We start from the raw sequence: 12,786 nt of genomic DNA on the forward strand, positions 1-12,786 counted from the left end.
GTTAGCTGTTATCATTCTAACCATCCTCATCATTATTGTTATTAGGGATAAGCTATATCTACTGGCAAAAGTACCTTTCTCGGAGTTGATGACAACCTGAATGTGATGCTTTCATAAATATTAATAAAATGACACCATTTGCATATGATCTTAAAAGGAATTCATTCATCTTGTGGGAAAAAAAGAAGGTCATGCCACTGCAGAGAAGCAATATGGAGCTTGATGTGAACCTTCTCAATAACTCCTTGCAAAAATGCTTGCTTTGAGTGGATGTGTACATGTTACTATGTGGTAAAAGTTGATAAAGGAACTGAATTTCATGCGGATGGGGGATGAAACCAATCACATATACCAAGTCCATAGCTAGAGATATAAAATAATTTGCTGATGACTGAGGGAGGTTTCTGAAATAGGTTAGGGTTTTCACCCCTGGAGGAGGGCATGGCAACCCACACCAGTATTCTTGCCTGGAAAATCCCATGGACAGAGGAGCCTGGCAGACTGCAGTCCATGGGGGTCACAAAGAGCTGGACATGACTGAGCAACTAAGCACATGGTCTTCTGGGAAAAGCCCAATTTAGTCATCATATTAGGTAATGCCTCCAATTACCTGATCCTAGGCCACCTCTCAGCCTGACTTCCTATTATTTACTTCCTTGTACTTATTTTGTTCATAGTTTCCCAGACTCACTATACTTTCTAAATTTTGAGAAACTCTTGTTCATGCTATTTGTTCTTCTAAAGTGGAAGCCCTTCCTACTCTCTTCTATTCATCTTTTAAGAATCAGTGGAGATATATCATCTCATCTAAGAATTCTTCCCTAGATTCTCAGAATGAACTAGCAGCTTTCTTTAGTTCTCTCATAACAGTCTGTTTATGCCTCTGTCTTCCTTCTCAGTACATTTTGTTGAAATTGTATGCCTTTCTATTATGACATTGTTAATTGGCTATACTCCAATATAAACAAAAAGAAGTCAGACACAAAAGGCCATATGCTATATGATCCCATTTATATGAAATGTCCAGAAAAGGCAAATTCAAAGAGATAAAAGGTAGATTAGTGCTTGTCTCCAGCTGGAGCAGTGGGGAGGGAGGAATTGGGGAATGACAGCTAATATGTGGGCAGTTTCTTTTTGCAGGGATGTAAATGCTCTAAAATTAAATTCTGATGATTGCAAAAGTTAAAAAAAAATAAATTATATGTTTTTATGCTTTACTACCAGTAAGATCTGGATACATCTCAACAGGAAACCTATGGGTCATTCATGTTTGTACCCTAACATCTAGCATGGTTCCTAGTACTTAGGAGAATTTCATAAACATTTGTGGACATTGGATTGAATTGATTTTCTTCGAGTTTCATAGCATCTTTAAATCTGGTAAGGTGTCTGCTCTAAATCTTCACTTAAGTAATGAAAGTGTTGATGAGATCAAACCAAAGGTAGGGTTTGCAATAGGCCATCTCAAATTCTTCCATTGCTTATGGTCTGCGATCAGCACTCTTTGAGTATGGTTATTAATATATAATTGTATTAATTATATAACCCACCAATATGGATTCATAATTCTTGTTCCCAAGGGTATCATAAAAGACTTGTTAAAATCTTGCTGAAATTGCATTCATTCAATGTACATGTTATAGCTGTCATATTTCCATAAACACCTCTAATAAAATTAGATCTGTGTGGAATGTCTTTGTTGATAACTTTGCAATTTTCTAGGTATTCGTTTACTTGAAAACCTGTTCTAGAAGCTAACCAAGGACATATTTAGCTCATTGATTAGTAGATTGAAAACTTCCTCCTTCTTTGTTAGAAGTGGTAGTATACTTATATAAATTAAGTGTTAAAGCACCTTTCTTTATTCTTATTAATTCTTTTGATCATTGGGAATTGTTAAACAATATCAAGTTATAACTTATCCAACCCAGGACACATGTACTTTTTCCTTCTGAGAACATAGTTAACATTGTCCTGTCTTTGCAAATACATGTTTATACAAGCTCGAGATAATTTTGGGCCTTAATCCTTTCAAATACTAATCCTTTAGGAACGTGCCATCTGCTATAATCCTTCTTTTCATTGTTTTATATATTATTCTTTAAAAAGAAAAATAGCACCTATGAGGTCATTGTAAAACTTCCCCTGCAACCCATGGCTTCCCTCAGTTCTCCTTTAATAGGATAATTTGCTGTTTCATGGTCGAAATGATGTTTTTGAGAGCTTCCCAATCTTTAGAGTCTAACGCCATCGTAATGTAAATTAAGGTCCATCAAGTATCAATCATCCTAAGAGAAACTTTTGGAGAACAGCAATCGCTAGAAATTCTAGTCAGAGTAAGCAATTACATAATAGGTCAATCTGAACCTTTGCATGGTTATTGCTAAGGAAGAAGCATTCCCTCCTAAAAGGCTTAAAGCCAAGAGTCCATTTAGCCTCTGTCAATTTTTCCTTTCAAATGTCTCTCAGATTTGTTCTTCTCTTTCCATTCCTATAGATGCCTTCATCAGCTCATACCTGGACTACTGCCATAGACTAGATGGTTTCCTTGCCTCCATTCTATCCATATTCCAATCCACCTTCCATACTACTGCCAGATTAATTTTCTTAAAACACTTTAAGCATATCACTCTCCTGCCTGAGACCTAGCTCAAATGTCACCTTTGTAAAATCTTCCTAACCCCCCTAGGAAGAGTTAGGAGCTGCCTACCCAGTGTTCTCACAGCACTTTGTGCATATCCTTATGAGCTTACAACACATCCAATAATTACCCATTTAATTACTTCTCTCTTCCATTCGCTGAGAGCTCCTTGAGGGCAGACAAAACTATTGACGCATCTCCTGGCCCCATCTATCTTGCCCCATGCCTCAGTGCCTTCACATATGCGGTTTCCTCTGCCTACTGTATTTCTCCCTCTCATTATTCCTGCTCAATTCATTTAACACATATTTATTGGGGGTCAACTTTGTGCCAGAAACTATTTTAGGCACTTGGGATTTATCAGGGAACAAAACAAACAAAAATGACTGCTTTCATGGAGCTTATCTTCTAGTGGAAGGACAAAGATAAATATAATCAATAAATATTAGAAGGCAGTCAGAGCGATGCAGCAGGATAAAGGGGTGTGCTGAAGGAAGTAGGACTTTTAAACATGGTGATCAGGGTAGACTTTATTGAGAAAAATGACGTTTGAACAAAAAGGGAATTGTGCATGATGATATCGTTCTGGTTTAAAGAAGGCCAAAGCAAAAGCTCTAAGCTGAGATTGCATCTGTCATACGTATCTTTGTCTGGGTTTAACTAGTGCAAGAATATATTGGACTGCGTGAGTTAAGAGGATGCTCCTTTACATGAGGGTCTCAAAATTAAATGCCCACAGGGTCTAGGCAAGAAACATAAATAGGTGAAGCATAAGAGACAATAGGGGACTGTGGTGAGATGGGTGAATCGAAGAATGCTTGATCTGTCCAAAAATCCTAGCCACTACGTAGCTCTAGCTAATTATTGCCAGAGAGTCTTAATGTTGCCATATTTGAGAGGAGCCAGAAATGTATATTCTATGAGAAATATCCCAATCTGTAATGTTGACAACTGCATTAGTCCAGGCCCTTTGAAAAGGAGGTGCCATGACAGGCACAGATTGTGCAAGTGGTTTATCTGGGGAAACATTTGACAGAAAATAGAGACAGAGTCTGAGAAGTCCAGGATAGTTGTGTCATGATGTAGGTCTAATCTCTGTGGAAAAGGGTAAATGCAAATCTAAACCACAATGAGATACCACCACCTATCTGTCATAAAGGCTATTATCAAAAACCCAACAAGTAACAAGTATTGGCAAGGATGTAGAGAAAAGGGAGCCCTCCAACACTGTTGATGGGAATGTAAATTGGTACAGTCACTATGGAAAACAGTATGGGGGTTGCTTAAAAAATTAAAACCAGAGATACCATATGATCCAGCAATAACACTCCTGGGCATGTACCTTAAAAACCCAAAATAGTAACTTGAAAATATATATGTACCTGTGTGTTTCAATGCGGCGTTATTTTTTTTTAATGATTCTGATCGTTAGTTGTGACCCTCAACAAACATTTCCATGTGAATTTAGTTCATAAGCTAGAGCTATGCTTCCTAAAATCCTCCCTTCCATCTTCTCTGGTTCTCACACATCCTGCCACTGCTGTAGGGATGCTCAGACTCCATGCTAAGTTGCTTCAGTCCTGTCTGACTCTGTGCAACCCTATGGACTGTAGCCCACCAGGCTCTTCTGTCCATTCTCCAGGCAAGAATACTGGAGCAGGTTGCCATGTCCTCCTCCAGGGGCATCTTCCTGGCTGAGAGATCGAACCCACGTCTCTCACATCACCTGCAATGGAGGCAGATTCTTTACTGCTAGCATCACCTTGCTGACCATGGGGATGAGCCAATACATCCATGATTCTTGGGGATGTGAGGCAGCTAGGGATCACCAGCAGCCCACCAGGGAGGCCTGGCATGGGATATAGTAACACCTTAAATCTGTAGGGACTAGACGATGCACTGGCCAGCCCCAAAGTTCTCCAGGGAGCAGCCTTGGGAGATTCTGAACAGCAACAACCCAATGCAGGTATCTGTCCCAGGGCCAGGTGGGCTCGGTGACAAAGGGAGTGGCTCTGAGCCACTTTTATTAAACCAACAGGTGGCACAGCTAAGTGCAAAACTTCACATTCCAAACTGTGGGGGACAGGAAGGGGAGTTGTTGGGTCCTTCCCTGCCCTCCTCCCACTCTCAAGCATGTTACAACACAGCTCTAAAGTCTGGAGGGCCTACCTGCTGGGTGACAGCTTAGGAGTCAGGTGGGGGAGGACCCCAGCACCCTCTAATTAGCACTCTGTCTCTGAAAAAGGTCTGGGGAAGGAGTGAAAGCTCCCCAAGCATGCCCCTAGCCTCAACTGCTCCTCTGTAACAACGGGCCCTCCTCCATCAGGAGAAACACATGTCCCTTCCCGAGCAGCAGAGTATGATCACAGCCAGCTGTTCCTGAGTCCAGGCTCAGGAGAGGAAGCCTCAGCAAGTGTCAGTTCAACCACGTGCTCAACAGGTTGGCCGCCCACCTTGGCAGCTGGGCCCCACACTTCTGCAAAGGGAGGACCCCTGGGCCTTGGGGGAACAGGACCTCCAGACACTGATGCTGCTTATAGCTCCCTGGGTAGCCCTGGGCGCCACCCCCAGCCTTCCCTTCCCACCTTTTCAGCATCTGCTGAGTCTGTAACCAAGCCCATACCTTCCCCATCATCCTTGAGGATCACACACCTGCCAGCCACGACCCCTAAGTGAGCAAAGACCTGCCTCCTAAAATATATCACCACGTCCCCTCTAGAAAACACAAATCCTGAGATCTCACCTGGTGGTCAGTGCTTAAGACTCTGCACTCTCACTGCAGGAGGCAGGGGTCTGATCCATGGTCAGGGAGAACTAAGGTAGATTTCCCAGGTGGTGAGATGGTAAAGAATCTGCCTGCCAATGTAGGAGACTCAGGATAGGGTTCGATCCCTGGGTGGGGAGATCCCCGGGAGAGGGAAATGGCCACCCATTCCAGGATTCTTGCCCGGACAATCCCATGGACAGAGGAGCTTGGCGGGCTGCAGTCCATGGGGTTGCAAAGAGATGGACACGACTTACCAATTGAGCGTACAGGCACAGGCAACTGAGATCCCACCAGCTGCACAGTCCAAAAAGAAACCCACCATCAAACCCCAAAGACAATAGACCTGTGACTACAGGTTGGAGGGATCAGACAGGTGGGTGTATGGTCAGGGCAAAGGGAACTGGAATGACTTTTCCCTGGGAGCCCAGGGCCAAATGCAGAACCCCCTGTTTGCTCAGCTGGGCCAGAAAGTTCTAGAGAATCCAAGAGGAAGGTCAAGAGAACCAAAGTCTCCCAAAGCAAGCAGGCCTTGGGGGAAAGTTCCATGGTTTCCAAACACACTGAGGCCTTCACAGGTGTTGGGCATCCAGTGGGGGGCAGTCAGAGATGGTCACTCTACTGTATTCAAAGGGTTCCCCACTCCTACCCTACTGCCAGCGCCCACACCAGAAGTCGTCCTGGATTGCTCACAGCCGGCTCACCCACTCGGATGGGTAGGGGACACCATTCTCTCCTGCCTGCCCTGGGGCTGCAAGGAGGCAACAGGGCTCAGAGCTCGGGCCTCTGGCACATTTGCATGAGAATACAGCCCGGCTTGGAGAACTGGACTGGGGTGGCACAGGCTTTCCTCTGGGGCTGGTTGTCCTTGCACATGTGTGTGCAAGGATCTGGAGCAGCACTGTCCCATGGAACCTCCTGCCATGGAGGCAAGGTGGCCTCTCCACGCTGCCCAGTAAGGCGGCTGGCACGTCCACAGTGGTGGTTCCTAAGATGCAGCTGGTATGATGGGGGAACCGACTGTCTCCCTTGGGTTCAAGTCTGAATCACAATTGCCAGTGGCTGCCGCAGCAGATAGCATAGAATGGCGCTCTTGGGTCCAGGGGACTCGCCATGACCCCTGAGCAGGACTGATGTCTCTGTCCACCACCAGCCCAGAACGCTGCCCTGTCCACTCACGGAGATGACCACCGCCCACCAGGGCCCAGACATCACAAGGTGAATGGGTATCCAAGGGCCTGGCATGTCTCCCCAGGGGCCCAGTCAGGTAAGACATGGGAGTCTTACTCTGCACCTGCATGGTGCAGACTTTCCCAGGGGCCAGTTGCCTCAAGAGTGGACACTGAAGGTCCTCTCTCCAAATGCCCCAAAATTCAGCATTACTTACAATATCCAAAAGATGGAAACAACCTAAGTGTTCATTGATGGAGGAATGGACAAAGAAGATGTGATATGTATATATGATGGCATATTAGTCAGCCATAAAGAAGGATGAAATCTTGCCATCTTCAATAACACTGATGGGCCTAGAGAGTAGTGTGCTGAGTGAGATAAGTCAAAGAGAGAAAGAGAAATACCATATGATTTCAGGTATGTGTCAGATGTAAAAAACAATACAAATGAATAAATAAAACAGAAACAGGCTCATAGAAACAAAGAACAAACTGGCCGTTGCCAGAGAAGAGGGAAGTAATGGGGGATGAGAGAAACAGATAAGGGATCCTAAGAGGTACAAACTTCTGGATACAAAATAAATTAGCTGTGTGGGCATAATGTATACATAGGGAATATAGCCAATAACATTATAATATCTTTGTATGGTGACAGGTGGTAACTAGACTTATCATGGTGATAATTTCATAATGTATAGAAATATCCAATCACTATATTGCACACCTGGAAGTAATATGGTATTGTAGGTCATACTTCAGCTTAAAAAATAGGTGGCTTTAGACCGCCTACCTCACACCACACACACAAAAGAAGTCAAAATGGATTAGAAATAAATGTAAGATTAAACTATAAAACTTTCAGAAGAACATATAGGAGAAAATCTTCATGACCTTGGATTAAGCAAAGAGTTCTTAGATACAACATGAAAAAGCACAATTTGCAAAAGAAAAATGATAACTTGAGCTTAACCAGAATTAAAAACCTTTGCTTTTCAAAAGGCATCATTAAAAAATGAAAAAACTAAAAATATTTAAACAATGAAAAGACAAGTCACAGATAGGAAAAAAAAAATTCAAATGATATACCTGATAAAGCACTTGTATCCTAAATATACTTAAAAAATCTTACATCTCAATAATAGGAAGGGAAATAACCTAATTAAAAAAATGGGCAAAATATTAGATAGATATTTCTTCAAAGAACATTTACAAATGGACAAGACAGATGAAAGGATGTTCAATATCTTTACATTAGGGAAATGTACATCAAATCTAAAATGAGATATTACTTTACATCCACAAGGGCAGCTATACATTTTCTAAGAGGAAAAATGACAAAATATTGGTGAGGATGTAGAGAAATTAGAACTTTTATATGGTGCTGGTGGTGCATGTGAATGTAAACAATGTAAAATGATGTGGGTTAGTGGTTGTTAAGGGGGTTGGGATGGTAATGGGGACTAAGTGCACATGGGCAAGAGAGATGCTATTGAGGTGATAGAAATAGCTAACGTTGGATGCAGTGATGGTTGCACCACTTGATAAATTTACTAAAAATCCTTGAAAGTACATGTAAAAGGAGTCAAATTTATGGTGTGTAAATTATATCTCAATACAAAATTTTAAAAACACTTTGGGAAGGAGAGAAAAACAGAAAGTTTGTGTGTTTGATTATTCATTAGGGGTCATACACGCCTCATTGAGCTGCTGTATGTTGTTGATGTTGCTGTTGTGGTTATGGTAGGAGTGAAGATTTTCCCATGAGGACTGAGGGTCAAGCAAGGACTTGAATCCTTTAATACAGTTTTGTAATTAACAGAAAAAGAAAGAGTGTTGCTGGGTTGAAATTCTGAGTAACAGGGGAGGAAAGAGAAGTGAGTGGGTTTACAAAAAATTATTCAGGACGCAGAAGTGGCAAGATTTTGCACTGATCAGATATTAGGAATGAGGAAGAGGATGCCTCGGACTTAGCATGCTTCAAGTTGAATTTCTGTTGTCCTCTCAAACTTACTGTCCTCCTGTGCTGCTCATCTCAGAGTGGATCAGCATCCTGGCACAGAGGAAGTATTCACTGATTGTCTTCGGAGTGACAGTGTGAATGAACAGAGGAAAAATATGGCCAAAGCCTCCACGGGGTCCTGCCAAACAGCCAGTCCTATGTTCACCCACGAGGTCGGCTCAGCAGATGTCTAGCAGAAGTTCCCTCTCACCATGTTGATCACTTGGGAAATCATCAGGTCCCCCATCCTAAAGGACATTCGCATTCATAACCAGTGGCCACTCCTTGTTTAAACCCTGCGGGTGTGGCAGAGACCAGATTTTGCCCAAAGCCTGTAAATTGTCCTGCAAAATTATTTACATGTGGGCAACAGCAGGTGCATGTACAGCCCATATGAGCATGGGGGACATGTGGTGTTGTAGACAGAGGGTCGCAATGGTGCCCAGCTTGTGGATCCGTGTTCACTTTGGCTCCAAGCAGAAAGAGACTCTTCCCATCAGAAGGGTGTATTCACCCAGGGCCTGAGTCCACCCCACCCCACCTCATTGTGACAGGCAGAAAACACAGCTGCCAGAAACACTGCAGAGAATGAGTGATCAGTTAGGATATTTTACTGCTGTTTCCAAAGTTGACAAGCAGAGATACAGAGCTGCTTGTGGTTCCTCATACAGATACTAAAATCAGAAAGTGATCCCTCCCAGTCCACCATTCTTCTAAGAAACCGGGGGACATGCAAAAGACACCCCCAGACTTAACCCACCCTTTGAACATTCCCTTCATCATAATGGTTATGAGATAAAGTATAACATCTTTAAGTATCATGACAGATAAACACATTTACCTCTTGTGGTTGTGAAGATTACAGTGTTTTGCATAATATATGGTTGCCATTATCATTGTCACTAGTTCCTAAATGAGAAGGAATTAGAGGGATAGCATCATGTCCCTCAATAGTGTTTCTAATTCTTTGCCCTTATGCTGCTGCTGTCGCTTCAGTCATGTCCGACTCTGTGTGACCCCATAGATGATAGCCCACCAAGCTCCGCCGTCTCTGGGATTCTCCAGGCAAGAACACTGGAGTGGGTTGCCATTTCCTTCTCCAATGCATGAAAGTGAAGTCGCTCAGTCGTGTCCAACTCTTCGTGACCCCATGGACTGCAGCCTACCAGGCTCCTCCGTCCATGGGATTTTCCAGGCAAGAGTAGTGGAGTGAGTTGCCATTGCCTTCTCCTTTGCCCTTATAGTTAATGCAAAATCAAGTGTAATTTTTAATAGAGTGTTTCCTGAAAATACCAAGCTAAGAGGCAACCCTAAAAGACAACTCTACGGGAATGGCATATGAAAGCATTCCTCCATATGAGAGCTCAGGTCTGTCTTGCAGCGTTTGAGTACACAGCTAAGTCACCCAAATCTTTCCGATTAGACTTTTTGTCAGACCGTGTACAATGCTCATTCAACCCATAAGGTTTTGGAAAATGATTTATCATCTGGTTAAACTCTTTAATGGTAAAGCATTCAGAAGGGCATTCTTTAGAGTTAACATTCAACCAAGGCATTGAATTAATGTTGTTTCCAGTTTTCCCAGCAGGCGGTAAAGTAAGCCTCCTTGGGCTTTGCAGAATTGTTTGCATAACAGAGAGAGATCTGGCCTAACTTCCCCAAGGCCCTGCCCTGCCTCTTGCTAGGTTTCCTGCTCCGGAGGGGCTGAGAAAGGGTACTATCTGGGCAGAAAACATTAGCAAGAAAGAGTCGGTGCTGCAAGGTCCTGCAGACAACCGAATTCCAGCGTGCACTGCACTGCCCAGCCAGGCGAAGCATGGAGATGGGAGGGATTCGCTGAAAGCTGGTCACAGTGAAGGACAGACCCAGGGCGGGGAAGTCTGCTCGAGTTTGAGACTATGTCCTCTGGGCAGCAGTCCCAAAGCGAGGCTGCTGCAGCTCTGCAAGCTGTTCCCAAGCACTGGGTCCAGCAGACCACGCGCTGATCTCCGGGCTCTGGGTCGCGCAAGTGCCTCCCACCGTGTAACGGAAGCCCTGCAGCAAGGCACAAGTGGCCTTCTCCAGTGCCAGGGTGAAGGTAAGTACCACCGCCCTGGGGCCCAAGTAGCCAGGGTGGGGGCGGCCACTCTCTCACTTCCCCGGGCCTGCAAGCCAGCGCCTCGGCCACACCACTCATCGAACCCACCCAGTACACCCCTTCCCCGCTCCATGGGGCGGGACCCACCTGTGCCAGAGGTCGCGACTCCCGATTCAGCCAAGTGGACGAATCGCAAGCGAGGAGAGCCTCGGAAGGCAGCCCTGCGCCCGCCCTTTTGCTTTTGGCCCCGAAACCGGCAGCCCCACGTTCCCCCCTCCCGCGGCGCGAGGCCCCATTACCCGCCCGGAGGCCCCGCCCCTCTCCTTCCGGCCGGAGGGCGGTGCCTCGCGCCGGGCATGCAACTGGTGGCCGCGCGCGCTGGATCTTTGGAATCAGCAGGATGGAGACGGGTCGCTGAGGTCGATTCCTAGCAGATTGGGAACCATCAGTTGCAGACAGCAAAATAGATGGACCCATAAAATGATGCGTGTAAGACCCAGGTCGCCTTGCTTGCCTTTTCAGGACTCCGCCTCGGATGCTCCTATTTCCGGTAGTTTTATTGAGGTTCACTGAATTTACCTTCTTCCAATAGACTCCGCCGCTCTCTTGAGCTTACGTGAACACAGCACTCACTGCTGGCCTCCCACCAACTCTCTTGTTCAGGCGCTCGGTCGTGTTCGATCCTTTGCGACCCCGTGGACTGTGGCACGCCAGGCTTCCCCTCAATTTAGTTGAGCACTTTGAATCCAAGGTCCAGGTACAGTGTTAAGTACAGTGAGCGCTAGAATGGAACGAATCATTAGGAACACACATCTTAGGCACGCAAACACGGAAGAATAGTATACATATGACAAAGAAGGACAAATTAAGCTCACTGAAATACTATGTGTGATGGAAATTCAGGGCAAAGGGAAAAACTGAGAGCAACAAATAACAAATGTCATGTATAGACATTGAAAATGAGAGACTGAGCAGTCTCGTAGTTATTGAACATGCAAATTGTTATTCAAAATGGTAATAGAAAAGGAAAAGGTTTGTAGAAGTCAGGACCAACAAAGGAAAAAAACCCCTTCATACTTTTACCCTGGAATTCTTTCTGCCAAATGCTTTATCCCTAATTGTCTATTTTCAAAATTGCTACTCATTATTTTTGGCTCAATTGAGATACTACCTCCTCTATGAATCCTTCCTTTTCTTTCCTAGGTAAGTGTATATTCTGGTTTTTCATGAGTCCAATGTGACCAATGGTCTCAAGCACAGGCCTCAAGTATAACCACTTATCATTCTGGATTATAGTTTCTCTGTTTGCATGCCTGTGTCCCTCCGTGAGCAGGTAGCTTCTTGAAAGCTGGAAATTCATATTTTTCAAATTTATTTTCAGAGTCCCTAGCCAGAACCTAACAAATCTTGTGTGTAGTGAATATTTGGTGAGCATTATCTAGAACCAGTGAGTAGAAAGAAAAAAGGCTATAGCTAGGATGTGAATTAATGTACATAAGAATACTGAATAATGTGAGATGATAGACTCAGACTCGTGTTTACTCATGCAGCAAACATTACTGAGTGTCGACCAAACTCCAGGTGCAGTATTAACCACTGAGTGTAAGATAGTAAACAAAAACTGGAGAGAGTTCATGCCCTATGGAGTTTAAAGAGCAAATAGGAATTAGCCAGGCAAACAGGAAAAGGAACATTCCAGATGGAAGGAACAGTATGACCAAAGGTCCTGTAATAGGAAAGAGCATGACGATAGCAACTAGAGTGACAAGATCGATAAGGGGAAGTTGAAATCAACAGGTAGAAAGTACCCAGAAAGAGGCCAGAGGTTGATAGATAAAGCCTGTTTAACAGCTGGGGAAAAAGAAGCCATTTGCCTTAATAATAGTAACCGACATTTATTAAATTTACCACCATAGGCCAAAGGCTGAACTAAGTATTTATAACATTTAAGATAGATAATATTATTATCCTTGCTTTAAGGATAAGGATATCTTTGCTTTAAGGATAAGGACACTGGGGCTCAGAGAAATTAAGCAGTTTTACAAGGATCACACAGTAGTTAAGTGTCAGGGCTGACACTGAAACCTAGTTAATCAGGCTCCATGGAAACAGTGAGAGACTTTATTTTCTTGG

The 12,786-nt window shown here is 44.1% G+C and overlaps 1 protein-coding gene across 2 annotated transcripts in view; it reads right to left on the minus strand.

Annotated features, from left to right (window-relative positions):
- Positions 1-10,976, minus strand: part of TMLHE (trimethyllysine hydroxylase, epsilon) — a 52,990-nt gene extending 42,014 nt beyond the window's left edge. The window contains exon 1 of one of the 2 annotated variants that reach the window (XR_003509653.1): positions 10,801-10,961. The gene's annotated coding sequence lies outside the window, so the exon portion shown is untranslated. Of the gene's footprint in view, positions 1-10,800 lie in introns of both variants that reach the window. The other variant, XM_027533958.1, reaches the window with a different exon arrangement.
- Positions 10,977-12,786: the final 1,810 nt, after the last annotated feature.

This window comes from Bos indicus x Bos taurus, chromosome X (genome assembly GCF_003369695.1).
Source record: "Bos indicus x Bos taurus breed Angus x Brahman F1 hybrid chromosome X, Bos_hybrid_MaternalHap_v2.0, whole genome shotgun sequence".
NCBI classification, from domain to species: Eukaryota; Metazoa; Chordata; class Mammalia; order Artiodactyla; family Bovidae; genus Bos; species Bos indicus x Bos taurus.